Source organism: Theropithecus gelada, chromosome 14, assembly GCF_003255815.1.
Source record: "Theropithecus gelada isolate Dixy chromosome 14, Tgel_1.0, whole genome shotgun sequence".
Lineage (NCBI taxonomy): Eukaryota > Metazoa > Chordata > Mammalia > Primates > Cercopithecidae > Theropithecus > Theropithecus gelada.
In genome coordinates, this window is record NC_037682.1 from 52,784,497 (window position 1) to 52,811,832 (window position 27,336).

A 27,336-nucleotide genomic window follows, 5' to 3' on the forward strand; every position below is an offset into this window, starting at 1 on the left:
TTTTTTTTTTTTTTTTTTTTTTTTTTTTTTTTTTTGAGACAGAGTCTGGCTCTGTCGCCCAGGCTGGAGTGCTGTGGCCGGATCTCAGCTCACTGCAAGCTCCGCCTCCCGGGTTTACGCCATTCTCCTGCCTCAGCCTCCGGAGTAGCTGGGACTACAGGAGCCCGCCACCTCGCCCGGCTAGTTTTTTGTATTTTTTTAGTAGAGACGGGGTTTCACCGTGTTAGCCAGGATGGTCTCGATCTCCCGACCTCGTGATCCGCCCGTCTCGGCCTCCCAAAGTGCTGGGATTACAAGCTTGAGCCACCGCGCCCGGCCCAGTGTGGCTTTTAAAATACAAGCAAAACTTACTTCCACTGCACCCCACAGATATAACATCATTTTTTAATTTATAATTTTAGAATGTACTGTATGTTTATGATTTGGTTTCTCTTATTAAACCGTTTTTGAGTACCTGGTTAAGAGTTATAAAAACGAATGAAGAGTCTATTCCTGTCCATAAGGAGCACACAGGTTGGGTATTTGTGCCTAAAACAAAAGGGCTTAAATGGGTGATGCTAATTTATCCAAGGGATCTCTAATTATAGAAAAAAAGCTCCAAAGTTCTTTGCAGAAATATTTTATTTTTCCTAATTAAAAGAAAAATTAATACCAGAACGATCTAAAAGGGGGATGCTGCTGAATCAAAGTGGTGAGATTTGATTCACAGCATTATTTTCCAAATAACCTGTGGGTTGACAACGCCTGTGCTGGGTCATCAGTCTCCACTTTCACAATGAATTCACACCAATTGTCAAGTCTCATAGATCAAAACATTTCCAGTTCCATCCTCAATTCAATGGCAGAGAAGGAACGCTTCCCCCAAAAGATTGCAAAATAATCTCAAAAGGTGCACTGAATTCAAACTGGGATCCAAATCCAAACAATCCGACATGTCATCGATCTTCAACTGCAGGGCCAGAGTCTCTGGTTACCAAAATTTCATTCATTCAACAAATATGTATTAGGCATCCATGTACCAGAGATTTTCTAGACACTGAGCAATTACACTGGTAAATAAAGAGAAATGGAACCTTCCCTTGTGAGGCTTATAATCTAGTGAGTTAATCAGATAATAAACTAGTTTTATTGAGAGAAATAAACAGGATGCAGTGATACAGAATAAATGGAAAGTCTCTCTGAATATAAAACCCCACAGAAGATGTAAGTTTCAAACTATCCATTGCAAAGGCTGGCATGACTGTTACTGAAAAATGTTCTGAAGTACTACTGGTATATATAATTTAGAAAAGGCAAAACTATTTAAAAAAAACAGAATGAGGTAAACTATTCCACAAATGTAATACCACTCCAATAAAAACAGCTTCTGGAATTGTTTTAAACCAGACAAGCAGTTTCTACAATTCATTAAATAAACCGATGAGAAAAGCTAGGGAAAAAAAAAATATTTAAAAGAAGAGTAATAAGAAAGAGGTAGGTATACACATTATAGAGCTACAGTAATTAACTCAACATGTGGATAATAAAACATACATGAATTAGTGTATGGATCCACGAAGAAACCAATGAAAAAAAAAAAAAAAGGTGAAAGATACAGTGTTGAGACAAGTGACCAGCCACTGGGACTAGATTCCTACCTTGCTCCTTACAGTCCAAACAAATTCGAGACGTATCCAGTTATATAAAATATACCATGATTTCATTTTTTAAAGTGGAAGACTTTTTTCCAGTAATTTTAGAATAGGCAAGTCTTTCGTATCCAAATAAAAAACACAGAAACTATAAAGGAAGTACTGATAAATCTGACTTAGAACTAATTTCTGCATGAAAAAGTTGCGTAAGGTAAGTCAAAAGGCAAATAACAAAACTGGAAAGAGTATGTGAAATTACCTCAGCTACAGTCCCTAAAGTTTCCCTGAAGCATCTTATAGCAATGCTTCTCAAAACTTAATGTGCATGCCCTAATCACCTGGAATTTTATTAAAATGCAGATTCTAATTCAGCAGGTCTGGGATGGGATCTTATATAATGCATTTCTAACAAGCTCCCAGGACATACCGAGACCTAAATTCTATAAAACTTTTGTAGTTCAAGAGATACAGGGCTGGCCGGCGCGGTGGCTCACTCCTGTAATCCCAGCACTTTGGGAGGCCAAGGCGAGCAGATCACGAGGTCAGGAGATCGAGACCATCCTAGCTAACACGACGAAACCCCTGTCTCTACTAAAAAAATACAAAAAATTAGCCGGGCGTGGTGGCAGGCGCCTGTAGTCCCAGCTACTCAGGAGGCTGAGGCAGGAGAATAGCGTCAACCCGGGAGGCAGAGGTTGCAGTGAGCCGAGATCACGCCACTACACTCCAACCTGGGTGACAAAAAAAAAAAAAAGAGACACGGGGCTAGAATTGAGTGGGACTCAGATACCTCCTAAGGATCACCTGGTAAGGTTTCAGAGCACTCAATCACCCAAGCTTCACCATGAGTGATTAAGATTTAGAAGATCCAGGATGAACAGCAGGAATCAATATTAAAAACAAACAAACAAACAAAAAAACCTTTTTAAGTGACAAAGATATTCACTGGTCTGAAAACCACATCTGAGTCCCTTCCTGCTCTGCCTGTGCTCTGAATACTGCAGAGACCCATCTGCTCTGGTAGTATAAACAACTCCTTTACCATCTCCAGACCCCACCTGCCCTCCCTCCTCCACCCCCACTTCACCTTTCCCCTAGCTTGTCCTAACACATAATCCTCCCACAAAAAAAAAAAAAAAAAAAAAAAAAAAAAAACAGTGCAGCAAGGAAGGCGCAGGTATGACAGGAGGCATTTCAGCCATGGCTTCACTGTAAGGCTCCTCACTTCCCGGTCCCCGCTTCCTCACTTGCACAAACCAAGTTGTGAGGGATCAAAGAGTTACCCTACTGAAAAAGCTTTGTCAACTCTAAAGCACCATATGAACATGCTATTTTTTATTAGATCTATGATGACCAGAAGAAACACACTTACAAAAGTCTAAACCTCTCAGGTCCCTGTTCTGAGGGTTGTGTGTGTGGTTTTTTTTGAGACGGAGTTTCGCTCTGTTGCTCAGGCTGGAGTGCAGTGGCGTGATCTTGGCTCACTGTAACCTCCGCCTCCTGGGTTCAAGTGATTCTCCCACCTCAGCCTCCCAACTAGCTGGGATTACAGGCGCATGCCACCACGCCTGGTTAATTTTTGCATTTTTAGTAGAGACGGGGTTTCACCATGTTGGTCAGGCTGGTCTCGAACTCCACAGCTCAAGTGATCCGCCCGCCTCGTCCTCTCAAGTGTTGGATTACAGGAATGAGCCACCACGCCCGGCCCTCTGTTCTGAGAACTTTCTATATCCTCCGCCTCCTTCACTGTGCTCCTCTCAATTTAAAGCACAAAGTCTCCATATTTCCACTTCCTAAATATACAAACTAAACTTCACCAACAAAACAGGTAAAATACGTTACAATGAGCCTCAAGTTAAAATGGCTTCAAATTTGTAGAAGGTGCCAACAAACCATACTGCATGTATGTACATCTGCTAATGTGCTTGTAGGGGTTTTCCTCCCCAAAAAAATCTATCCTCTATCCTCTTAAATAATTTTTACTCTGTTACCTAAAATTCTCAAGTCTCATCTAAATTTGCTCCCTGCTTATTGACACTGCTACCACACTCCCTTCTGGGCAGGCTTTTATTCTGACACCACCCCTATGGGTCCCCAACCATACTGGTCTCCTTGAGAAAGGCATCTGCTATATAATCCATTTGCTAATAAAATCCTCTGATTTTCGAAGATTCCCTGACAGAGGAAGTACTCACCTGTGCACTTTTTATTTTTCAGATTTATCACAGGGAAGCACTTGCCAAAGGCCACTGAGAGCATGCCTTCCACATTGCTCAGGGATGGGAGGGGAAGAAGGCAGGGGTGGTACCACCAGGCAGGACACTCAGGTCTAATGACACACCTGGCTTGCTTTCCACGTGCTCAGCCAACCAGAACTCTTCAGTGCCCCCAGGCACGACTGGGAAAATTCCTCACCTGCCATGCTTGAACCTAGCACCACACAGCCTAAATCCACAGGGCACACCAGGCAGCAGAAAGGACTAAGTCAAGCCTTGAAATGTTCCAGTCTGAGACAGGGTGGAAGTGGGTAACCCTTGTTGTTCCCCAGTTAGCTAGACAGTCCAGGAACCAGAATGATGTTCCCTCAAACCCAATACACAGGAGAGCACGGGGTCCAGGACAGCTCTATCTGCTGAAGGGAGCAGCCCTGCAGGGCAGACAAAGCAGAAGGCACGTACAACCAAATGGAGCTGCCTTTGCTGAACAGGGCCACCCTAGAACACGACACAGGGCGTATTTCCCAACAAACTAGTCAGCCAAAACACCATTTGGTTTCAATTAACAGAAACCCACTCCCACTAACCTAAGGTAGGAAAAAAAGGTAAGAGAATACGAGTTCATTATAAGGCCAAGGTGTCCATCAAAAGACCCCTGAATCAGAAATTGCAGCCAACCTTCAGGAGAGATGAAAACCAGGAAACAGAAAACCATCAGGAAATGAGACTATTCCCCTGGTCTCTCGTCTCATCCTCAGCACAACTGTGCTTCCTTGTCTCTCTGCAAAGTGGCTTTATTCCACACTTCTCTACACCCATGAGTCCGACATCTACTGCCTAGTTAAGGTCTCCCTGAACTACAGTGTGAGCATCAAAGATAAACTAGGATTGCTATCTCAATCCCAAAATAGGTAGGAGACAGATTTTAACTCAACTTGGCTCAGATATCCCCACTTCGATCCAAACAGAGAAAAGGTAGGTGAGCTGGTCCTACTATAGAAAGCATCTTCCTGTCCAACACAATTACAAAACAAAAACAAAACAAAAAAACACACACAAATGACAGCCGCTGAATGAACTCCGACCTTTGTTAAATCCACAAAGTTTTTCAAAAGTATCATCTTGTCTTCTTACCACTCTAAGGAGGCACAGCTGTACAGTCAGAGCCTCAAATAACAAGCAACTGTCTTCTTTGTAGCTTGCTTGGGTTGGAGGAAAAAAGCACTTTGTTGCTATCAAATAGGAACGTATTTCTGGTTCCTCCTTTTTTCTTTAGAGTTCTTAGCAGTAATCTCACCTGAAAGGGGGCAGAACCTGGCTAAAATATGGCAAGGTCCTGGACAGCATGAATGCCAAGGGCTGGGGAGACGCAGGCACAGTAGAAACTCACACAACACACAAACAGAACTCAAGCCTTCTGGGGCAGGCACAGAAAACAAAATAATCTGCCATCTATAGGAAATATCTGCTCAGTGTAAAGGTTAAGTGAGGCCCCCTTCCTTACAAAAGCCACTGGGTTTTTCATAAAGTAACCCTAAAGAGTCCATCAGTCTGGATCCATTTCACCTAAGGCAACAAACATTCCTCACAGATCATGGGCTGTGCTCTGTGTGGCTGCTAATAGGATAATCTGTTACGGGAGGCTTACAAATCCATTTACATTGATTTTAATTAATGAATCAATCCCTGGCCCTGAACAACTCGGTCCAGAGACGATAAGCAATTCACGATTCAGTCTCTAATCCCAGTCTGAAATCTACATGAAAAAGAAGTTAACTCTCAGATCAATGAAGGACAAATAAAAATAATTGGATTTGTATCTCTCTCAACATAAGGAAAAATCTCTTCCAAGTTTAGACAGTGACTATTAACATGTTAATAAGAGTAATAAATTTTCACAGTGATTTCCAAAGAAACTCACCTAAGACTAAGGAGCTTTTGTACCAGCCTGAAATCTGGAGAACCACAGCCAGAAATTATGACTCCCAGTCAAGCCTCTAAAATCAAAATGAGCCTGACTTTCTCAACAGCTTATCAGAACCTTTCAGTGAGGCCTGAAGTTGAACAGAAAATTACCCAAATACAAATACAAACGACAAGAAGGAAGTGGCACTCACCAGCCTGGCTGTGCGCTGAATGAGCCACACTTGATTAAAAAGCCAGGCAAAGTTTTGCATTTGCTTTTATTTTACTCTTTACAAAGGCTGAAACAGAATTTGTCCTTTCTGAGCTATTGCCAGCTATGAATTGGAAATAAGCTCAATTTAAAAGGCAGCATCAATATCTAACTGCTCATCATCTCAAATTCTTTCCCATCTTTCTCAGTGTCTTTTCACAGGGTTGGTCTACCCATGCTATTTTTAGACTTCTATCAGAACTTATCCAATGACTCCACATAAACCTACAGTAGGGGGGGAAAGGGTCTCATTTCAGTCCCATTTTCTCAAATCCCACAGCTAGCTAACACCAATTAGCGTAGAAAAAGAATGTAAGAATTGATAAATGAGTCACACTCAATTTCAATTTTTTTCAAGATTGAAAAAGCTCATAAATTCACAAGTAAAGCATAAAGCAACAGTGAGTCCCAACCTCACATAGAAAGAGCAGCCCGACTCTGTTCTGACTTGGGTACATACACACAGTAGGCACTGCTCATAAAGGAGAAAAATAAATACGAGTCACAGCAGACCCAATGTTGGGAGACAACTTCGTGTTTCTCCCTTACTCTTTAAAATATTTAATAAAACAGTTATAAAACTGATTCTGAAGTCAGGAAGACTGGCCTGAAACACAGCAAAAGGAACCCCAAAAAAGAAAAAAAGAAAAAAAAAAAAGGACCCTGTATATAAGGAAGTAAATTGCAAGTCAAAGCAAGAGACAGGCCAGAGCTTGGCAGGCTGGCAAATGTGTTAGTTTGTTCTCTCCCTTCTCTTTTTTCTCTCCTTTTTCTCAAATGGAGAACAAACAAAGAGTTGATACTTCAACTATACATATGGAATCCAGAGCTTTCTGCCTAGTGTCCGCTTGCATGTCCCCAAGTTTTAGGATTCACTGGAACACTAAAACCCCTTGAAATACTTGCCATGTGTTTGCTGGGGCACTTCCCCGGACTCAGCCTGCCGCTTTTCCTGGCTGAGTTGTGCCGGGCCGCACAGCAGAGCAGGGTGTGCCAATGCAGCCTGACATTCAGATCAAGACCACAAATTATAAACAGTTTCAGTAAATTGACTCAAGTGCCTTTGTTCCTCAGACATACATCTTCCTACCACTTACAAAGGCAGGCAGCAGAACCTAACCACCAACGCGGCTATAGCCAGGACTGGGAAAGGAAGTTATTGAAGCCTGGATTTCCTGCCTTTGCTTGTAGCCAAGAACTATGAGGCTTGTAGTGGTTTCAGGAACTGACTCATCTCATGATTCATGGATAAGATACTGCTTTTAATATGTTTCTGACCCTAAGATTCAGGAACATCAAAACCAATCTGAACCTATGCTTCACTCTTATTTGCAAATGAATATTCACAGCAAAATAAACAGGAGGACAACGGTCACTGAAACAATGAAAACATCACGCCAATGGCAGGAAAAGTGGAATGCAGGCATCACATGGGAAGCCGTCATCAAAGCTTAATCCATGGGCTGCGACTTAACAGCGTTTCAACTTCCCAAAAGTGGATAACAGGTGGGATAAGGTTTATTTTTAGATGTCATTCCCCTAGATGTAAAAATAGATTTAGCACAGCAATATTTTAATTCAGGCCCATCTGGGGTTGTGACTCTAAATATCCAGCATGTACAGAAGCCTGCAGCTTAAGACTTAACTGTTCCAGTTGCAAACCAGAGTTCAGAGTGAGCTGACCAATGAGTAATGGGTAATAAAGGACTCGCACTGGAACTCATTCTCTTAAATCATCCTCTGCTGGAAGGCTGATATTCTGTATTTCCACCCATGTGCTGACTGGGCTTCTCTCTCCTTTACTGTGCGCGTGCACACACGCATGGACACACATGCACACAGCCCAGGACTTAAAAGCAAAGCTCTTTGAAAGTACTAAGCACCAGGGGTCGCACCTCTGGCTGCTTTCCATGATGTTCCCCGTGGATTTATTCATCACAAAGAGGTCCCCACTAGAAAAAAGTTTTAAAGCCTCCCTCATTCATGAATCGTTGGATTCTCCCCACTCTCCCCACACAAGACATTAAGCACAGGACCAGTAGGGGTGGTTTTCAAAAGCCTTTATGGGTTTCGACACAGCCCAGTTGCACAGAAGGAAAAGGGGAAAAAGAACACAAAAAACACAGGCTGTTCTGTGGGGTGGGGGTGGAGGAAGCAGTAAGAACAGTTGACCAGGCAAGGCCAAAGTGCAGGGGCCGGCTGGCAGGCGCTGCATGGCTGGGCTCCTCCAGCAGATTTACTGACATGACGTCAGTGGCTCCAGTCCAGCTTTTTCTTTGGTAGCTTTTACCACTTGCCTCCTGAAGCCTCCACTATGTTAGGGAGCCACAGGACCATAATGAAAATTCCCTTTGTGAAACTGAGTTTACCGCGGGGCAGAGGCCTGCCTTGTGAATTACGGGGCTCTTCCCCCTACTCTCAGTGCCCACGGAGGAAGGGGGGGGAATAAACCCCTAAAATACTGTACTTTCCTTTAATACAGAGGAACCATTAAATTAAGCTTGCGGCTTTAAAGAGAAAAAAAAGCCAGGGTGGTGGGTGAGGGGCATTAAATGTGTATCCAAAATTTCCCAGGCCGGGATGCTGGTTAATTTCTCAGTAGTGTGGAGAATGATGATAATTTCAGGACTATTCACTTGTGCTGTTGTGAGACTGTGTTGGCTGCACTGTGAACGCATACGGCTTTGTTTCACCAACAAAACAAAAAAGTATTACCGAAGCTAAAACTGTAGGTCTGAATGGAACCTCTGAAGAAAGCATTAGAGCTTGTCTTTAAAATGAGCCCTGCTTCGCTGGGGCAACTCGGGGGGCTGGCCTAAGTGCATAGTCTATGATGCACCAACACAGGTATAAAACAATTTCCAAGAAGCAAAGACAGAAATTACAATACTAAAAATAAGTTTAATAGCAGACTTGTTAAATAAAAAACACTCATCTTAGACTTACAGGCCTACTACTGTACGCCCGCAGCAGTAAAACAATAGCTATGTTACAACTAGGGGTCCAAGGCATAAATATATGTAAAACTACAAATCTTCAACTTATTTAAGCTTATGAAAATAATAGACTAGTGATAAATTCTTCAAATGACTAGGACATTAAATACATTCTATTTTAAACACTTTGGAGAAGAAGTACAAAGCTTAATTCAACCAAAATTTATTGAAACAAATGAGTACAAATGCACCCAACAATATCATCGAAATACAGCTTGCAGCCTGAATGGCTCACAAAGGTAATAAGATAAGGAATCTCTCACGTCCTGGTTATGTACACAAGGATACAACAAACTATCAGGTAGACATGATGAAGGCAATGACTAAAGACTTCTGTGAAGCCTACATTAACATGAGTTTTGGCCTTCAGGAGGCAAGTCAAACCACAAACCATCCATGGTAATTCTTCAGCTTGGTCTTTTTCTTAAGGGAGGAAAGGACAAGATGACAAGCACAAGCATGAAAGTGGTAAACGAGAGCCAAAGAGGCCAGGCATGAGCAAGTGTGCAAGGAAAGCTTTTACCACGATTAGAGTTGACAGGGCAGGCAGGATCCATTTCCAAAGGTGAGCAGATTATTCAACTGAAGGAGTGGGAGAAGAAAAAAGCAGAGAACCTAGCACACACATCATAGCCTGGAAATTCCATTTCTCAAGAAAAGAAACCCAAACTCTGCAGAAATGGTTCATTCTACCTCCCAGAATATACAAGAGATTGGACAGCAAGGAAACTATAAAAGACTATTATTAGGGTCACATCAAAAGGCCACAGGAGCCAACTAAAGAAATTCCCTCTGGCCAAAGACGAAACAACGTGAGCATCAGTAAGAGGAGGAACTGCAATCGACTGAAATGCATTCGATAATTTAAAATCAGTGATTGCCTAATGATATGCAAACAAAAAAACTATCTTTCCTTTACAAATTATATGCAAGGTTAACCATATAGTTGATAAAAGAAACCTTCTCCATAAAAGAAGGAATGGGTTGGGTGGGATGGCTCATGCCTGTAATCTCAGCAATTTGGGAAGCCGAGGTGAGCAGATCGCTTGAGCCCAGGAATTCCAGACCAGACTGGGTTATGAAACCTCATCTCTACAAAAAACTAAAAAACTAGCCAGGCATGGTGGCGCACTGACAGTCCCAGCTATTTAGTAGACTGAGGTGAGAGGATCACCTGAGCCCAGGAAGTCAAGGCTACGGCAAGCTGAGATCGCACCACTGTACTCTAATCTGGGTGACAGAGTGAGACCTGTCTCCAAAAAGAGAACTAGAGTATCAGAGTACCATCCGTTTGCAAAAACTACATGAAATAATAGATACATGCAGAGATCATCAATCAATGGCACTAACATTACAGAAAAAGTGACACTGTACGTTGTGTGCCTCCTGGTAGAATACTAGCTATGAAATATTTGCATAAAAAATGTTTTTAAAAAACCTGAATTAGATCAAATGTCAACATCTAAATTTCCGTTTATAGGAAATACACAGGATAAGAGAATAAAATACACAGCACAATGGAGATACAACTACAAAATCCAGAACGAGGAAGTCTAGAAGAGAAACACGGGCTTTTGTAACAAATCAATTACAAGAAAGGTGGGGATGAGATTTAAAGAGTTTTAAGAAATACAGCAACCAAATATAACCTGTTGATCTAGTTTTGGACCCTCATCTGAACAAGCGAACTGTGAAAAAACATTTATGAGACAATCAAAGAAATCCAAACAGTGACTAGATAATTGATATTAAGGACTTTTTTTTTTTTTTTTTTTTTTTTTTTACTTTTTGAGATGAAGTCTCACTCTGTTGCCCAGGCTGGAGTGCAGTGGCGCGATCTCAGTTCACCGCAAGTTACGCCTCCTGAGTTCACACCATTCTCCTGCCTCAGCCTCCCGAGTAGGTGGGACTACAGGCGCCCACCACCACGCCCGGCTAATTTTTTGTATTTTTTAGTAGAGACGGGGTTTCACCATGTTAGCGAGGATGGTCTCGATCTCCTGACCTCGTGATCTGCCCACCTCGGCCTCCCAAAGTGCTGGGATTACAAGCATGAGCCACCATGCCCGGCCGACAGTAAGGAATGATTAAAGTACTGGTGTGATCATGGTATCATAGTTGGTTGTTTTTTTAAAAATAGAGTCATATTTTTAAAATATGTACTAATTTACAGATGAAATGGTATGACAACTAAGATAGCTTCCAAATAATCTAGTGGGAGAGGAGCCAGGAGTTTACAAGAATAGCCATGAGGTGATGATTGCTGCTGGGTGATAATGGGTGCACAGGGGTTCATTGCCCTCTACTGTACTAAACTTTCCCAAAGCAAAGACACTGAAAATCTAAAATAAAAATAAGATTCTGCTCCTGACCCCCTCCTTCAAAAAGAGAGACAGATGCTACGGAAGAGGTACTTGGCACTCTACTTCACAGATGCTGGATGATGGTGGTCACAATCATAAACAGCAGCGGCGGCTAATATTTATGAGACACTTCTCTGCGAGTCAGCACTGTGCTCACCCTCACTGAACCTGCACTATAACCCATAAGGAAGACACTACTATGTCCATTTCAGGGGTTAGGAAACTGTGGTGCAGAAGGATAAAGAGGTTGCCCAAGGTCCAACAGATACGTGAAGGAAACCTGTGTCATTCCACAAGTTCATAAGCGTAATGAGAATGAGTTACATTATTCCAAAATAGTAACAACTCTCAAGAGTGCTGGGAACTCTATAAGCCAACAGATTCAATCCAGTGTTAAAGAGAGCAGAAGTGGTGCTTTTCTGATGACCATTTTTGGTGAAATGTAGTGAACTGCAGGGTAGAGTCTCTGAGATCTTAAAGTGATAAGAGCAGAGGAGAGAGGGTGAAAAGTGGACGGGGGAAGGGTGGATGGGTGTTTTCCAGGGAGGAGGGAGAGACAACAGAAAATATGAAAACTAAAGGGAAACAGCCTGACAAACCAAAAATTTAAAAACAAAACAAAACAAAAAAACAGAAAAATGACAAAGCAGGAAATGCAGCAAGAGGGGAAGCTGGGGCAAAGCTTAAAACTAAACCCAAAGGAGGAAGATGAAAAGGCAAATAAATGACCCCCAGTCAGACCAGCCCATGTTAGCTGGGAGGAAAACCTCAGGACTCTGAACAGAGAACTGGAGAGTGGAAGAAGCAGGAGAATTCTCAGTGGGTTGGGGGAACCAATAGAGATGCTGGCAGTGGGTCATTTGCTATATTTCATTTAAACTCACTATTATTTTCTCCACTTTGCAGAGGAGGAAACAAGAAGCCCAGAGAGAGTTAATCACTTACTCAAAATCACACAGCCAATAGGCAGAACTGGAGCTGCAACCAAGATCTGACCTCCAAGCCATGCTTTCAGCCTACTTTGCTAAATACACCAAGCACTAGTGAGAACTGCACAGTTAGGGCAACACCAAAACAGCCAACAGAAGTACCTAGGAAGAATTTAAGAAATGCATGAAGACTAAGAAGGTACAAGCAAGTTGGGAAGAGGGGAAAGACATGAGCACAGATACCTAAAAATTGGCAATCAGTGATCCCGCACCTTTTGGCCGAGAGACACCAGAAATAGGTAGACAGGAGGAAGAGATTGTATCAACCAGCCCCACTGCCTCCCACCAAAAACCAACCAAGGTGTCAAAGATGGATATCAACCCTGTAAACAACCCCATTTCAAAGTCCCAGTGTCTTTTTCAGAGGCCTGATTATGAAGGGCTCTGGGCAAGCACAGTTAACTCTCTTCTGCCAGCTGCCCCATCACTGCCCATCACCTATCACAGGCTAAGCTGGTCACCTGGGTGGGAGGAGAGAAATTCACCCCATCTCAGCAGGCTCCCAAGCACTCCCGTTATCAAAAAGTGAAGTCAAGGTCATCTACCTAAACTGTATCACCAGCATAAGGCCATTTCCATATCCAGGCCTTCAGGGTGCTGGAGGGGGCTAACTTATTCTGCCTGCCTGCCAACACAGCACATTCCAAAGCAAAACCAGATATACTGGCAGGTCCAGTTCCAAGCTTCCAAACTACAGCAGTCCCCCCCTACCCACTACACCCGCCTAGAGAGCAGTTTGGATTAGCCTGGCCCCAAGGAGTCCTGCCCCCTCTCTCTCAATGGTGAGTATAACCAGTCACGGGGTGGGGGTGAGGGGTACTGGTCCCCAAAGTCCTGGAGGACTGAAACCACAGGAGAGAGGTGAACGAGGTAGGATAAGTAACCTCTGAGAGGCTCAACTGAGACACACCCAACTTTTCAAGACCTTAGCCATAAGTTTGTATTGAAGAGGGAGTAAAATGGGCCACCAAGAAAACAAAAGTATTGTGTCCTCGTTTTTTTGGGCAAATACACTAAATGAGAAGACTACCTTTGTTTCAATGTCACAATCTATCTTAACTCCCTTCAAATGTCACAAGAAAACCTGACAGGTGACTTGACGTGCAGTCCTTTGTTAGCCTGACAGCTGTGGAGTCACAGAGATAAAGAACTGGTTTCAGAGTGTAGCTGTGTGATGCTGGGGAGGTCACTCAACTGCCCTGAGCTTCAGCTTCTTCAACTACAAATGGAACTCATAAGGGCTTAAGACAGAACCTGGCCTGTCAGCCTTCCCTTCCCATCCGAGAAGCCCAGGAATTAGCACAACTAAAAGTGAACTCAGCAGTACTGCTCCTCCTCCACAAAACCTGTCTTTGAGGGTTATGGATGGTATGATAAGATAACAGTTCTCCAGGACTTTTCTGCCTAAGGGCTCACACATTTTCTCTCTTTAATCAAAAGCCCAGCACAAAAACAGCTAGAGGGGCAAGAGGCAGTACAGCATCATCTTCCCAGAAAAATAAACCAAAGATTTTCAAGTGACTTACCTAAGGTCACAGGAAGAGTCATAGCAGAGCACTCCCAACCAAGACTTCCTTCCACACCAGCTAGAAGTGGAGAGACCAAGATCCAGCACTTACAGGACCCTCAAATGCCTTCTCTCAAGTGAACCACCCCAACAAGGTAACAATTCTCTAGCAGAGTTCTCAACAGCTAAGTCTAGACGCCATTGTTTTGGCCAGAGCTGAACACTGGACTGAACACCTCCACTCCTGCCCAAAGTCACTGCCTAAGGCACACCACAAAATAACTAAACAGTGGTGTCAAAAGAACCACCAGGAACTGAGCAGTGTCCTTCCAATTACTTTTGGTTTTAGGCAAAGTTCTAAAAGTATAAAAATTTATTTTAAAATTTCTAAAATCCCACTCAATGTGCTCTGGCTTATCTATTTAGGTGCATCATAGAACATCATCACACAGTCTCCCAAAGAACACAGGTAAGTGAGTTTGAAACCTAAGAATGTCAAGAGTGCCAAGACCACAGGTTCTAAATTATAATCTGAAATCCTCCATTTTCATACAGTACAAACCAACCTTTCAGAATACCACTGAAAAAAAACTTCTTTCTAAATTAAACTTTGTTGGTCTAAAAGGAAATGAACCAATGCTGAATCATTCCTATGAATGATGAGAATTATTTTTTTAAAAATACTTACGAATGCATCCACAGAAAAGAACAAGGTTTGAAACAATTTGGTTGAAATAGCACAGATTTGAAGGGAAAGTTGTTTCCTGAAATTCCCCTCTATTGTAGCTCTGGCCTCAGAAATGGCCTGGGACAATCCTTCAAAAGTAATACTGTTATGAGCTCAATACCAAGACACCACAAAGCCCTCCTGCCCGGGATTTTCTCTCCATTTTAGAGAAGTCTAGTCTGCCAGTTTCCCTGACAGTTTCCTATTAGTACAATAGGCATATAATTTATCATCCAAACTGGGACATTCTGATAGTAAAAGAGGGTTCTTTAAGGATTATGCCAAGACAAGCAACATAAACCAGGACTATACCAGGCAAACAGGTACACAGCCATGGGGAACCATAAAGGGCAGCCCCGTAGAAAATACAAACGGGCAAAACTGCCACAACAGTAACCACAAGGAAGGCAGCCAAGATCTGGTGGGTGGACACAGGAACAAGGAAGACCAAGTTAAAATTAAGAAAAAAGCTAGGTAGAGCAGAGCCTGAAACTTGAGGTACACGTTAACCTGATTCTGGGTCCGTTTTTTCCCATTCTTAAGTCAATCTGTAAATCAGATTCAATGACTGATTTGTGGCCTCCCATGCCTTCCAGGTGTCTCCTCTTCATGATCTCCCACTTTATCCTTTATGACTTAGTTACTGGATTGTTTAAAAGTATAATCCATAAGGATGGGTTAACATGGTAAACATTTATCATTAAGGAGCACATCATTCCGCATTATTGAAACTGAATCTTCCTGAAGTAAAAAATCTTTCATTTTAAATATTACTACTGTTTATCTTTGAAAGGAACTGTATGTTTTTTCCTGGCTCCCCTCTAAAACAAACTGGTAGAAATGTAAACTCTTCTTATTAGGTCTGATTATCAATTTTTAATCACTTGACCACCTAAAAACAGGACAGCCAGACTGCTGGGGACACCATGGTGGGCATGACAAGATGCTGTTCTGTGTGGTGACTAGATCCAGGGTTTTATTTCTTTATGAGATATGATTCACATACTATAAAGTTCACCCTTTTAAAGTATGTAATTCAGTACTTTTAGTAGACTCCCAGGGTTGTGAATAAGTGCTCTTAAACCTATTTTTCTCCCCTTATCCACTATCAGCCTGCTTGAATCTAAGTCTCCTTAACCAGACTACTCTCCTCCCTCAAAAATTGTTAAATTTTTTTAAAGACTGGGAAACCAGATTAATTAACACACACGTCTATACATTGCTTAAGAGACAATAGGAAAAGATGTCAATAAAATGCAGGTGGTCCCCGGCCCAGGCTCACACAAAGCAATCTTAACTGCTCAGACCAGTCACCGGGAGTGGCCCAGATCTAAAAACACAGGGACACTGACACACCCAGAAGTGTAGCTGGGAATGTGAGCAGAGCAAGACCAGCTTAAGGCAGCTGACTGAAAACACAAGGTTCTATCAACAGCTTCCAGAAGGAACTCAGCTCATCTACCCAGGAAGTACCTGGAGTTAGGCACTGGAATTCACAAACGTCATTGGCTAAAGAGATGGGCAACCATTCATTCACATGAGTGTGAATAATTTGAGTCACATTTAAGGCCCAGAGGAAGCGAGTCTTAGGAGCGCGGCAAAGATTTATCTCTGGAGCCTGGAGTACTGGGAGAAACGAATGGCCTGGGTTTTAACAGCAGCCACACCTGCAGCTCTAGCCTACTGAGCCAGCAGTTACCTAATCTAAACTTTACTCCAACTCTTCCAAGTAGATAACATCATTCCCATTTTCCAGATGGGGAAAGTGCGGGCACAGAGAAGCTAAGCCCTGAGCAAGTATTAAGAGGTGTAATGAGGGCAGCAAAAGTACCTTTCTTCTCCGCACCTGAAGCTGGATGCCCTCTGCACCCCAGGGGGGATTATGCAATGGTTTTACAAGAAGGCCCGAGACCCTAAGCTTGTTTCCCTATGAAAAGATGAGTTCCATTCAACCACTTATAAAAGAACTTTTACAACCCAACCCTTGCAATGTTAGGAGTGTACCGTGCCATCCAGTTTTTGAAGCATTTCCATTTAATTCATACTGGGTAAGGAATGACCTCAAATATTATGTATTTACTGATGGATTTCCTCCACTTTATGAATAAGGGAAGTGTGGTTCAAAGTGATTAATGGTCAAGGGCTTTACGGGCTTGCCTCAGCCTCTCCTAGATTTCTATCTGTTTGCCTGAGACCAGGAATCCAGCTCTTCTAAGTAAATGCCTCAGCCTTGGGTGTTCCTCAAGGTTCACTGTCCAGGGTGACTTGGCAGAAAATCCTTCAAGATCTGTTATGCAACATAACATTTTAAGTTGCTATTTACTGAGCATTTACCAAACCATGTGTCTGGTATATAGTGGGCACAATCGAAATTTATAGACAGGAACACCGAGGCTTGCAGAGAACAAGCAAATTGTCCAAGGCCATACTAGCAAGTAGCTGAGCCAAGGTATGTCCAATTCCAAATCTGTAATTTTGAACCCACATTATCCTTTTTCCAAACCAAAATCAGGAAACAGCCCACTCACTGTTCATGTCAATCAGTTCCCCCCTCCTACTCCTTTCAATTAATTTCTCATAGCCAAGTTTCAAATCTGTAGTAGCCCATTATTGGCAACAAACCTATCGATATGCGAGGGTTAAGTTCATTACTCAGGAGAATATTTCACAAGGTTTGTTTATTTTCTAACAACCTACTCCCAACTCACCCCACAAAATGGCATCTGGAAAAAAATTCCCCCCGTTCCTTCAAAGCCCAACTCCAACATCACTTCCTCCAAAAGCCCTCCTCAGTTCCTACCACAAGAAACACAGCTCTTTGGATATACCATGAGGGCTTACCCCAGTGAGTGTGTTTCCCCTTTATTCTGATGTTACACAAGGAAATTCATGCTCCTAAAAAATATAAACAAGTAAAAAACCCCACTCCCTCAAAGCAACTCTCAAGGCAACAACCATCCATAACGTATAACCTCCCAGATCCTTAGGACTAGAGATGCAAACGTGTTGTTTCAACATTTCACTAACCCTAAGACACCACTGCCAGTAAGATGTAGCAGGATTTTATTTCAGAGGTACTACTGTGAAACAAATTATGTCACAATGCTTATCACTTAGAAATACTATTTTATACACGTTGAAACTTTTTACTATCAATCTTGTGCATACATAAAAAGGAAAATATAAGCTAAATAAATCAGGTTAACATAAGCTAAAGTAACTTCTCAGAGTGATCAGTGTCCATACAATATCACCCTCCGTAACAAGGGTATTCTTAGGAATGCTCACCACTGACTCTGGGATTTTCTTCCTGTCCACTACATTCACTCCACAGGCTTTGGTGAGCGTATCCAACATCAAGGGTCATTACCACCACCTGGCCAGCCATGATTGTCAAACACATCCCAATTTCAAAAATGTTCAAGCATGTTAAAAATGTGCACCTTGGAACTCACAAAATACCATACACTCAACTTTCCTACTGGATTACCATGACCTCTTTACATGCCTGCTTTCCTTGCTAAACTGTAAACTCTGCCAGGCAGGTGAGTTTTACTGATCGCTGTTCATTAGCCACCTTTTCCTAATCACTAAATCCCTGGCACACAGTAGCACCCATAAACGTTTAAATGCTCAGTGGCAAGTATAGCTGCATGAAAACCAGGAGCATCTGGATTTCAAAGTGCCCAAGATGAAGGGAAGAGACACGGAAGGAAAGAATGAAAAGCATGATGGTTTATCCACAGTTCATCTCCAGAAAGCCGTCAGGATCACCCTTCCTATCCCCTCATTTTCCAAAACCAGGCATACCACCCAAGGACCTCTAGGAGCATCCCTGCTACTGAGAAAGCAAAACCTCTACAAGCAGCCAGACAGAACTCCATTCTCAAGCCCCTCACCAGTAAGCATGACACACACCTCTACAATCACATCTGGAAACAAGTGCTACACTCCCAAGAAGTAACAGATGAATGCCGAGCACAGAGAAAGTGGTTCTGGTTCATTTTATTGCTTCCCCTGAATAGAAAGGTAAGACCTCAGTTTTGTGCAGGCTTATCCTTAAAACCAATGATGAACATCTTAGTCAATTCCATAAAGATTCAGCCTATGTTCCTAGGTACACCGCCTCACAAATATAGAGGGAAGAAAATCACATTCAGAATTGGAAGTGGTCAAATTTAACCTGATTCTATCTGCAGATAAAAATTAGAATATCTAGATCAATGGTTCCCAGCCCAGAGCGGATACTATGATGGGGCCTTTCAGAAATACAGACACACTGCACCTACCACAACCCTCCTAAGCCTTCACAGGTGGTGCCCAGGCTGTAAAAGCTCCACGGAGGCTGCAGCGCACACGCTAAGGTGGGCACCACTGATGTGGCAGAAGCTTCCTGGAGTAGGAACAGAAAGAGGCTGACCTGGGTTTCAGTCAAAACCATCCTGAATTAGCCATGTAAATGGATTCATGTGCCCTGAATTGCAAACCCAAAAGGCAAAATGTGAGAAAAGGTGCAGGGCCTGGAAAGGTGAATGAGAACATGCAGGCAGCCTCGCCCTAGCTGCCCCCATGCCTGCCACATATCAGGGACACAAGTATTTGGTGAATGAGTGTCACACAGGTGATGAGCACATGGTCATGCACACCATCACACTTCCACTGAGCCACTTACTAAGTGCAGATTCCCTGAGCTGGCTCCAGCTGAGGCACGAGTTCCCCTACCAATTCATGAGTAGGGGAGATTTTAGTTTCGCTTCAGCTTCACTGGACACTTGAGTGGTGTTCTGGAAGCATTTTTTCCACTTTCACAATTTCTAGGCATGAAGGAAGCCACTTCTTGCCTCCAAATTACAAACGGCACATTCCCTGATTTCAAGTTATATAAATGGTAATAATGTTTGCATTTTACAGCTAAGGTAAAATCTAAAGGTGAAAGGAAATTAGGGAGTATTCTGAATGCATAACAAAAGTAGAAACCTTTCATCAAAATTAGAAAACAGTATCAAACTTACGCCAATATTTAAAGCAAAAGCAACTTTGAATTAAGAGAATTTCTTGGCTGGGACAACATGAAACGCTATTAAGTATCTGTTTTCTGTTTTTCTCTCAATGACAATACATGACAAGGTCTTCTAAGTGCCCAGCATTTCAAGATGGGGCTGATGGTTCCTTCAGCTAATGGAGCTCTAACTCTAACCAGCACTGTCTCTCAAAGGCTTTGAGATGAAAAGGCAGCCAGGGAGAAAGGATTGAAAGAGATTCCACCAAAGGAAGCATCCGCTCACAATGGTTTCAGAATCAGTTAGCCCCCAAGACACCCCCAGCCACAGTAATGGGTGATCTGAAAATGAAGCATATCAAAATGCTATTGATAAGCTAAATTACCAGACAGCTTATCTGAGGCCCACATCCGCCATATGGTGCCCCAAGTTCTGCCGCCTGTTGCTGCCATAACAATAGGCACGCCTACCCAGAAAGCACCATCGGACAGAAACCCAGCAGCGGCGGCATGTGGGGCAGCTACTGTGTTTACATTTTATTTTGTGCCATTAGCTTTGTTCCTCCCCCTATCCCAGTAGGGATTTGAAAGACACACATACTTAATGTCACAAATCCCTGTTACCTGCAGAATGCATGCGTGCACACTGCATGTGAGCGCGTGTACGGGGACAGATCAGGTGAACAGAGAGAAAACCAGATGTCAACTTCAGAAATGGAGCTGCCCGGTGGGGAAGGGCGAGCCAGGCAGGCTCCCCGCTAGAGCTGCAAGCAGACAATGCGCTTTTCTCAACAGGCTCGGGCGGGCGGGCCTCGGGGAGTGGCTATTTAAAACACTTGGCTCCTTTTATTTCACCACCACGGAAGTGAATTGGGTTCTTAAGTGCCAGAGCAAATGAAGTCATTTGGTTTCCACCGGCTCTCTGCATTTCAGCAGAAGGAGTCAGGCTGGACGAAAGTCGGAAGGCCCATCTAAGTTCTTCTTTCTTACAATTAAAATTGATTCCCGGAGGATTTGGCGCTTGGGCTTCATTTAGTTTTTTTTCTTTGAAAAGCTATTAAAGTCAGAGAAAAATTAAAGGATACAGACACTGGGATGAACGCTGTCAAAGATGACTCCCTTCACAAAATGCCATCAAGTCACAGAGTAAAGAAGGAGCAGATAAAGCAATTACCTTCTAAAGGCTTGGCTGGTATAAAAGATTAACAGTGATTTCTGTCAAATAAATTCCTAACAATTTTGTATTTCTACTCTCTTAAAAGACTTTCCCATTTTTGCAGATGGTAATAAAATATTCATTTATTTAGTTTACTATCTATTAGAAAAACACTGGTTTTCAAAGAGAACTCAGCAGTGTGTAGCATCAGTTTATACAAAAATGCTTGGATAGAAAGCAAAGCAAAAAAAATCTCTTTCTTAATACTCAGATCTATTGAACTATTACAGAAAGGCACTCATTTCATTCCCCTAGATTTACTCACACCTAAGCAGACAACATTCTTGGATGAACTTTTCAAATTTTCTTCAACATTCCAAGTTTAAAAAAAAATCCCCTTTCAAGTTAAATTGAGATTGCACTTGAACACCATCCAAGAGCAGAGCTGAACTGAATTATGATAATTAGAAAGCTGTGCCTATTTAAAAAAAAAAAAAAAGCAGCACAGTTGATGCATTTTTTTTAAAAAGTTCATGCCAGAGAATATAAGTTCAATATGTTCTCACATAATTAACATTTCCCACCATTAGCGGCAGTTTTTCAGTTTACGTATCAGTAAGAACAACAGTGTTGTATATTCCCAGTCAAGGGTGTTTCAGTCACTTTACACATACATCTAAACCTGTGAGATGCCTAAAAGCAACCAGAATTTCCCACTAGAGATGACGGATGCTTAACTTACTCATCAATAAGCCAGCTTTCTCTTTTAAACCCATTTTCCAGGGTCCCATGCCTGCAAATTAAAACTACTAATGAAATCCTAGGACACAGCCTTCAAAACAAATGTGAATCAAAAAAAAAGCATTGCATTCGGGTAGTAAAGACAAGTTTTAAACAAGGAGTGGGGTGGGCATAGCGTGTACAACACACCCTTCCCTTGGCCACAAACACAGAAAAAAGATAGCTTTTTATGAGGACCTTCCCCCTACTCACCACCACCACCACCACCACCACCACCAGCACCACCACCACCACCACCACCACCACCACCATTGTCCAATCAAGAAGAGGAAACGAGTGAGTTTCACAGTTAGCCAAGACTCCTGGACTATTAGAAACTATTTTTTTGAGAATCCTCTCAACTATGCAAAAAGTCAGTGGACCAAAGGAGAATTTAAAAGCTAAGAGTAACCCACCCTTGTAAGAAACATCATCCTGAAAATGCACCCACCAGGACAACCCATTTTTACTTTGACTAAAATAAAATACATATTTCAAAGCTACCCTATTCTGTACCACTACAAAACTGGAATGTATTTGAAAAAACAGTCAAATTTCAACTCCAAATTCAAATATGAACCACGAAGCTCATAATGAGAATCTTACAGACTGAGGACACTCAAGAGTTCACAGTTTTGAAACGAAAAATAAAAACCCACAGAAAAACACTCCAACTATTTAAATCCAAATACACTAGCATTCCACAAACTATCCCAAGAAGAGGGAAGCCCCAGAACTTCCGATTTCAGAGGTACACATTAATTGCAATACAACAATGTCTAAATAAGGTGTCTGTCAAAAAGCTCAACCCTGAAATATGAAGTGCTTAGGATAGACTTGAATTACCTCATTTCATCACTTTTACGAATATGAAAGAATAAAATATATCACTGATGTGGTTTAAACACAACTCTAAATGCAACTTAAATATTAATACCACAAGGTAATCTATGCCTTATTATAAAATAAAAAGCACCATGTAGCTATAAAAGATTATGCCAGCCATCAATCAGTCCCCAAGCAGCCCAGCAGCAGCACAGCCTAGGTTTGTCAAAGGGCAATAAGCTTACAATATATTTTTCTGGCTGAGTTCAAAAGTTGGACATTAGCAGTTTGCAGTTCCAGTCACTGAACTCCAAAGGGGAAGCTGTAATGCTCACATTTAAAAACAGCAAGGTTGGCTTGGATTTTCTTGCAGTTCTACAGAGAAATCTGGATACTTGTTTTGGCCACATTCTTCAGTCTTTGGAGAAAACAGACCCTAAAGTTTTACCACTAAACAGATTCAGCCTCTAAACACAGCTTTCATATTTATTTATTTATTTTCCCTTTCACAATCTCTTTACTGGGTACAAGAAAAAGTGCCTAAAATGGAGCTTAAAAGTGTTATCCAACTACTGTATGTGAATATGATAATTTTTAAGTCCACCAGATCATACATACAGTTATTTGCACCAATCTTGAGTGATAAGACACCATAATTTTCATTTGCAGGCAGCATAATTATGCTCATAATTAACACATAACACATGGGATTAGAGAGAAAAGTAATTCTACAAATGACCAGGCTCTTGTATGACCACCATGTATGAGAGATCAATCCATTTCTGAAGCAACCAACCTTAACCAACCTTAAAATATTGTTAATGTTACAGTTCATTTCTTCAAAAGTCTATTTAACATTTGGGATCTACGTGCTTTAAACTGTTCCTATTACATACTTTTCTGCTGAATATGTAACAACAAATATGATCTAAACACCGATGATAAAAGCATATTCTTCCCAAATGTTCCCATTAAGAAATGCCCTCATAATTGGTGCTCTGTATTCTAAGAACCAACAAAACACAAAATTGTTTATAAATTGCTGAAGCTCAAGCAGGGGAAAAAAACTCGAACATTTTTTTCCTTATGACTTATTTGTTCTTTTTCTAAATAAAAGGGGACTCCAATCTCCCAAGTGAGTATACCAATATATAATTCCTGCTGTATCAAGTAAGTGGGGGGAGAGAGGAAATGGGAAAGGGAGGAGGAAGCCGACTCCCCCAAGGCTGCCCTCCCAAACCCGCCCTTATGTGTAATTAGTTTGCTGCTGGGGCCCGGGCACACATTGTACCACAAGGCAAGAAAAAGCCTCTCAGTGAGAAATTCCTATCAGTCTGGCTCAAACTAAATTGGGATGTCCTCCCCCTTTAAATTAAATTTCATTAAGTGTATGTCATGGTGAGTCCTGGTTTTTGTTTTGGGAAAAGAAATGAAAAAAAACCCTCCAACCTTCCAATAATCTCTCTCATGCATGTTCCCCGGAGTTCATTACTTTATAAAGGATCACACAGAGGAGGAATTTACACAAAGATTCTTTCCTATAATTTTCTTTACCCCTATTGTCAAGGTAAAGTGTCATACTGGTTTTGTTTCAAGCTTGTTTTTAAAAAAAAGTTCTAATATTCCCCTAAAACTGCAGCTCAAATAATATTTACCATTAAAGTAAAAATAAAATAGTCTACCTTGGCACTTTGATACCATCAGCAAGAACCCGTAATGGATATAGCTTATCAGTTCATTTTTTTATACCAACAATAAATAAAAGAATTGTTAACTGTTTAAAACCTGAAACCTGAGAGTTCAACACAGAGTTGCACATACAAAGAAACACTAAACAAAAATATCTGTGCCCATTTATGGAAACAGTGAGATTAGAAAAATAAGCCTTTCCCCAAAAATACTACAATTCAAAACCTCACCACTGACAAAGGTTCAACGAATCCATTTGTCTTTCCTGAGTCACTCTGTAATTAGTTCTACTATTTCCTTCTAAAAAGGAAAAGATTCGTAAAGAAGTTGGATTTAAGTCTAGTCCTTATAAGCACTCAGATATGCTTGGGCCCAAAGACCCTGCTGTTTACAGAAGGGGGGCACAAACCCAACAGTGAAAGGGTGAAGCACCGGGCATAGCCTGAAGACTGTTCCCCAGTCTGTGCCTCAGAGAAGCCCCTATCCCTAGGAGACCAGCAAGATTCACTGCAGCCTGCAGAAAAAGGAGACCACTCGCGGCTGTGACTATACAGTGGATCACATCTCCCCGAAGGGAGGGATGTGTCTACTCAGGTAACCACTGCAGGCACCCAGCGCACCCCAAGCCATCAGACCACCCGAACTTCCAAAAACAATCAAGGTGGAAAGCGGGGAGAAAGAAACCTGTGGTTGTTGTGAACTGATAATGTTCTGCTCCTTTGCAATACGTGTAGTGTTTTTAATATTTCTTTTTACTATTTTGAAATGTGGCAGGCTTAACAGACCTTTCTGTCCCAAGACCTGGGCTCCTTCCAAGGCACTGTTTTTAAACATGGCCTTTTTACATTCCCTGCTCCTGGAACATCATCTGTCTCTTAGTTTCCAGGGCTCACTGAGGTCAATTTTCATTTCTGCAAATCACAGGAAGCCACTTGCTTCTGAGAAGTTAACAAGCCTCCTGAGAAACGCTGGTGGCTGGTATTTCATTGTTTTATAAATATTTTTATATAGTGACACTATCCAACTTTAAATAAATCTTTTAAAAAAGGCAATTTAAAAGCAAAGAAAATTCTGATCTGGATTTCACTTATTTTCATGAGAAGAGAGGGGAGGTGTGAGCCCTCATTGTTTTCAACTCATTAAAAATATCGCTTTTTAAAAAAATACAAACGTTATTTTTTTAAAAAAGAAAAGTCACAGAAGTTGAACTTTATTTAAAGCGGGACTCTAGACTTTTGAAAACAAGTGTTGATGTTACGAACAAAGACTAGAAGTGTACCCAGATTTTCTCCCCTCCTGGGGATCATTTCTCTTCCAATAAACAAACAAATCCCCCAGTATTTCCTACCGAAAGGGAAGGGAAGTTTTCCAGGGAGAGTCTCCTCCTGGGTTTGGTGGTAACTGCGACTCAGTCTTTTTTGGACACAATGTTTCTGCTGACTCCTGAAAATTTTCCACTTGAATGTGCAATGAAGCGGCGGCGGCGGCGGCAGCACCAGTCCTGGAGAAGCGGCAAAGACGAACGTGCCCTTTTTCATCTTTGAGAAGGAGCGAACCCCCCGCCAGCGGCACAAGTCGGCGCAGACCCGGGCCGGCCTCGGGGGTCCCCGGCGCCGGGGAAAGGCGGCGAAAGCAGGGGGGTCCGGGCCGGCTCCTGGCTCCGAGGCGGCGGCGACTCTGCCCGCCCGCGCTCGCTCCGAACTTCTGGCTCCCCAGCGCACCCCGTGCAAGGCGCCCGAGGGTGTGTTCGTGTGTGCGCGTGCAGGCGGCAGGAGAGGGGGCGCGCGGGGGGCGCGGCGCGGCCGGCCCGGCGCCTCCAGGGCCGCCGGCGGGGGCCGCCTGTTGCCGCGCGGGCTCCCAGCGCGCGGCCCAACTTGGCGTCCTGGCAAGTCGCGCGGCGGCGCCCGGCCGCTCACCTCGGAGGGGGCGCGGGCCGGCGGGTGTGGGGGCCCGGCCGCGGCCCTCCGCGTGCCCGCCCGCCGTCGCACACAAAGCAGAGCCCGCAAAGAAAAGAGCGGCCCGCGAGGGACGCGCCGCCGGGCCCCGCCGCCCCGTGCGCCCCCCGCACCCCAGCATCCGCCCCGCGCGCCAACTTACCTCGGCCCAGGGAGCCGCCGCAGCGCCCGGCGAGTCCGAGGCAAACTTCGGCGCCGCTTCCCCCGCCCTCTGCTCGGTGCCCGGCTCCCTCCCCGGCTCCCGGTCCCCGGGCCCGGCCACCCCACCCCTGCCTAGCACCGCTCCTGCCCCGGGGCCGGCTGGGCGCGCTGGGCTGCTGCCCGCGCTCCGGGCAAAGGTGGAGGGGTGGGGGGGCGTCACTGCATGGCCTGTCCCTGGACGCGGCCGCCCCGGGCCCGGGCCCCGCCGCGCGGAATGGCCCGCAGGGTGGAAGCGAGTCTGCAAAGTGCTTGGTGGGCGCCCGCGGCGGGCGGCGGGGCCGCGGCGGCGGCAGCAGAGGCTCGGCTCGGCTCGGGCGGCGCGGCGCAGCGCGAGCGATGCTAAGAATGTTCGGAATGAGGACAGGAATGAAATGAACGCCAGGACCGAACTCGCTCCGGAGGGGTGGGGCCTCGGTGACGTCATGCGGCCTGCCGCCCGGGGCCGGAGGCGGGGCTTGCCGCCGCCGGTGACGTCATGGGGAATCGGGGCGGGCCGGCGCGGCCGCTTTGCCGTTGGAGCGCGGGCTCTCGGCAGCTGGGCGGAGTCTCGCGCCCACGGGGGAGCGTGGCTCGCGCGGGAACCGCCCTCCGTCTCCCGGCGCGGGCTCCGGGCTTTGTCCCGAGCCGGGGCGGGGCGGGGCGGACGGGAGTAGCGCGGCTTGCAAGTCCCTGCGCTCGCGCGAGGAACTCTGGAAGCCTGGGCTCCTTCCAGGGGGCAGGCGCCGAGGTCGGAGTTGCGCGCGGCTCGCCTGCTGTGCCTCAGTTTCCCTAGTCCGGGACGCGGAAACGCGGGTTGCTGCCTTGAGTGCTCCCGGACTCGCGGAAGTCTGCAAGTGTGGGGAAGAGAAGTTTCCTTGCTGGTGATTCAGATTGTTGCTCTCGAGCGCGGTGGACGCCGTCTGGTCTCCGGGCCAGATTCCCAGCCTGCCATTTCTTCTCCTCTTCCCTTTCACTTTTATAAAAGTTCACAGATCTCACTAAAGTCGAAATTTCCTTTTCCTGTTGGGAAAGGAAAACCTTTAGCCTAGCAAAGAAGGATAATTACAGAGTTCATAATAAACCTCCCCTGCTAGCACGGTCTTCTGCAATCACTTAAAAAACTAAGTTCAGTCATCTCTGCCGGTTG

The 27,336-nt window shown here is 43.8% G+C and overlaps 1 protein-coding gene across 2 annotated transcripts in view; it reads right to left on the reverse strand.

The window, feature by feature from the left end:
- The window catches only part of TEAD1 (TEA domain transcription factor 1), a 273,397-nt gene extending 246,779 nt beyond the window's left edge, over positions 1 to 26,618 (reverse strand). The window contains exons 1-2 of one of the 2 annotated variants that reach the window (XM_025356170.1): positions 26,152 to 26,565; positions 25,403 to 25,555 (exon numbers count right to left, since the gene is read on the reverse strand). The gene's annotated coding sequence lies outside the window, so the exon portion shown is untranslated. Of the gene's footprint in view, positions 1 to 25,402; positions 25,556 to 26,151 lie in introns of both variants that reach the window. The other variant, XM_025356169.1, reaches the window with a different exon arrangement.
- Between the last annotated feature and the right edge of the window lie 718 nt (positions 26,619 to 27,336).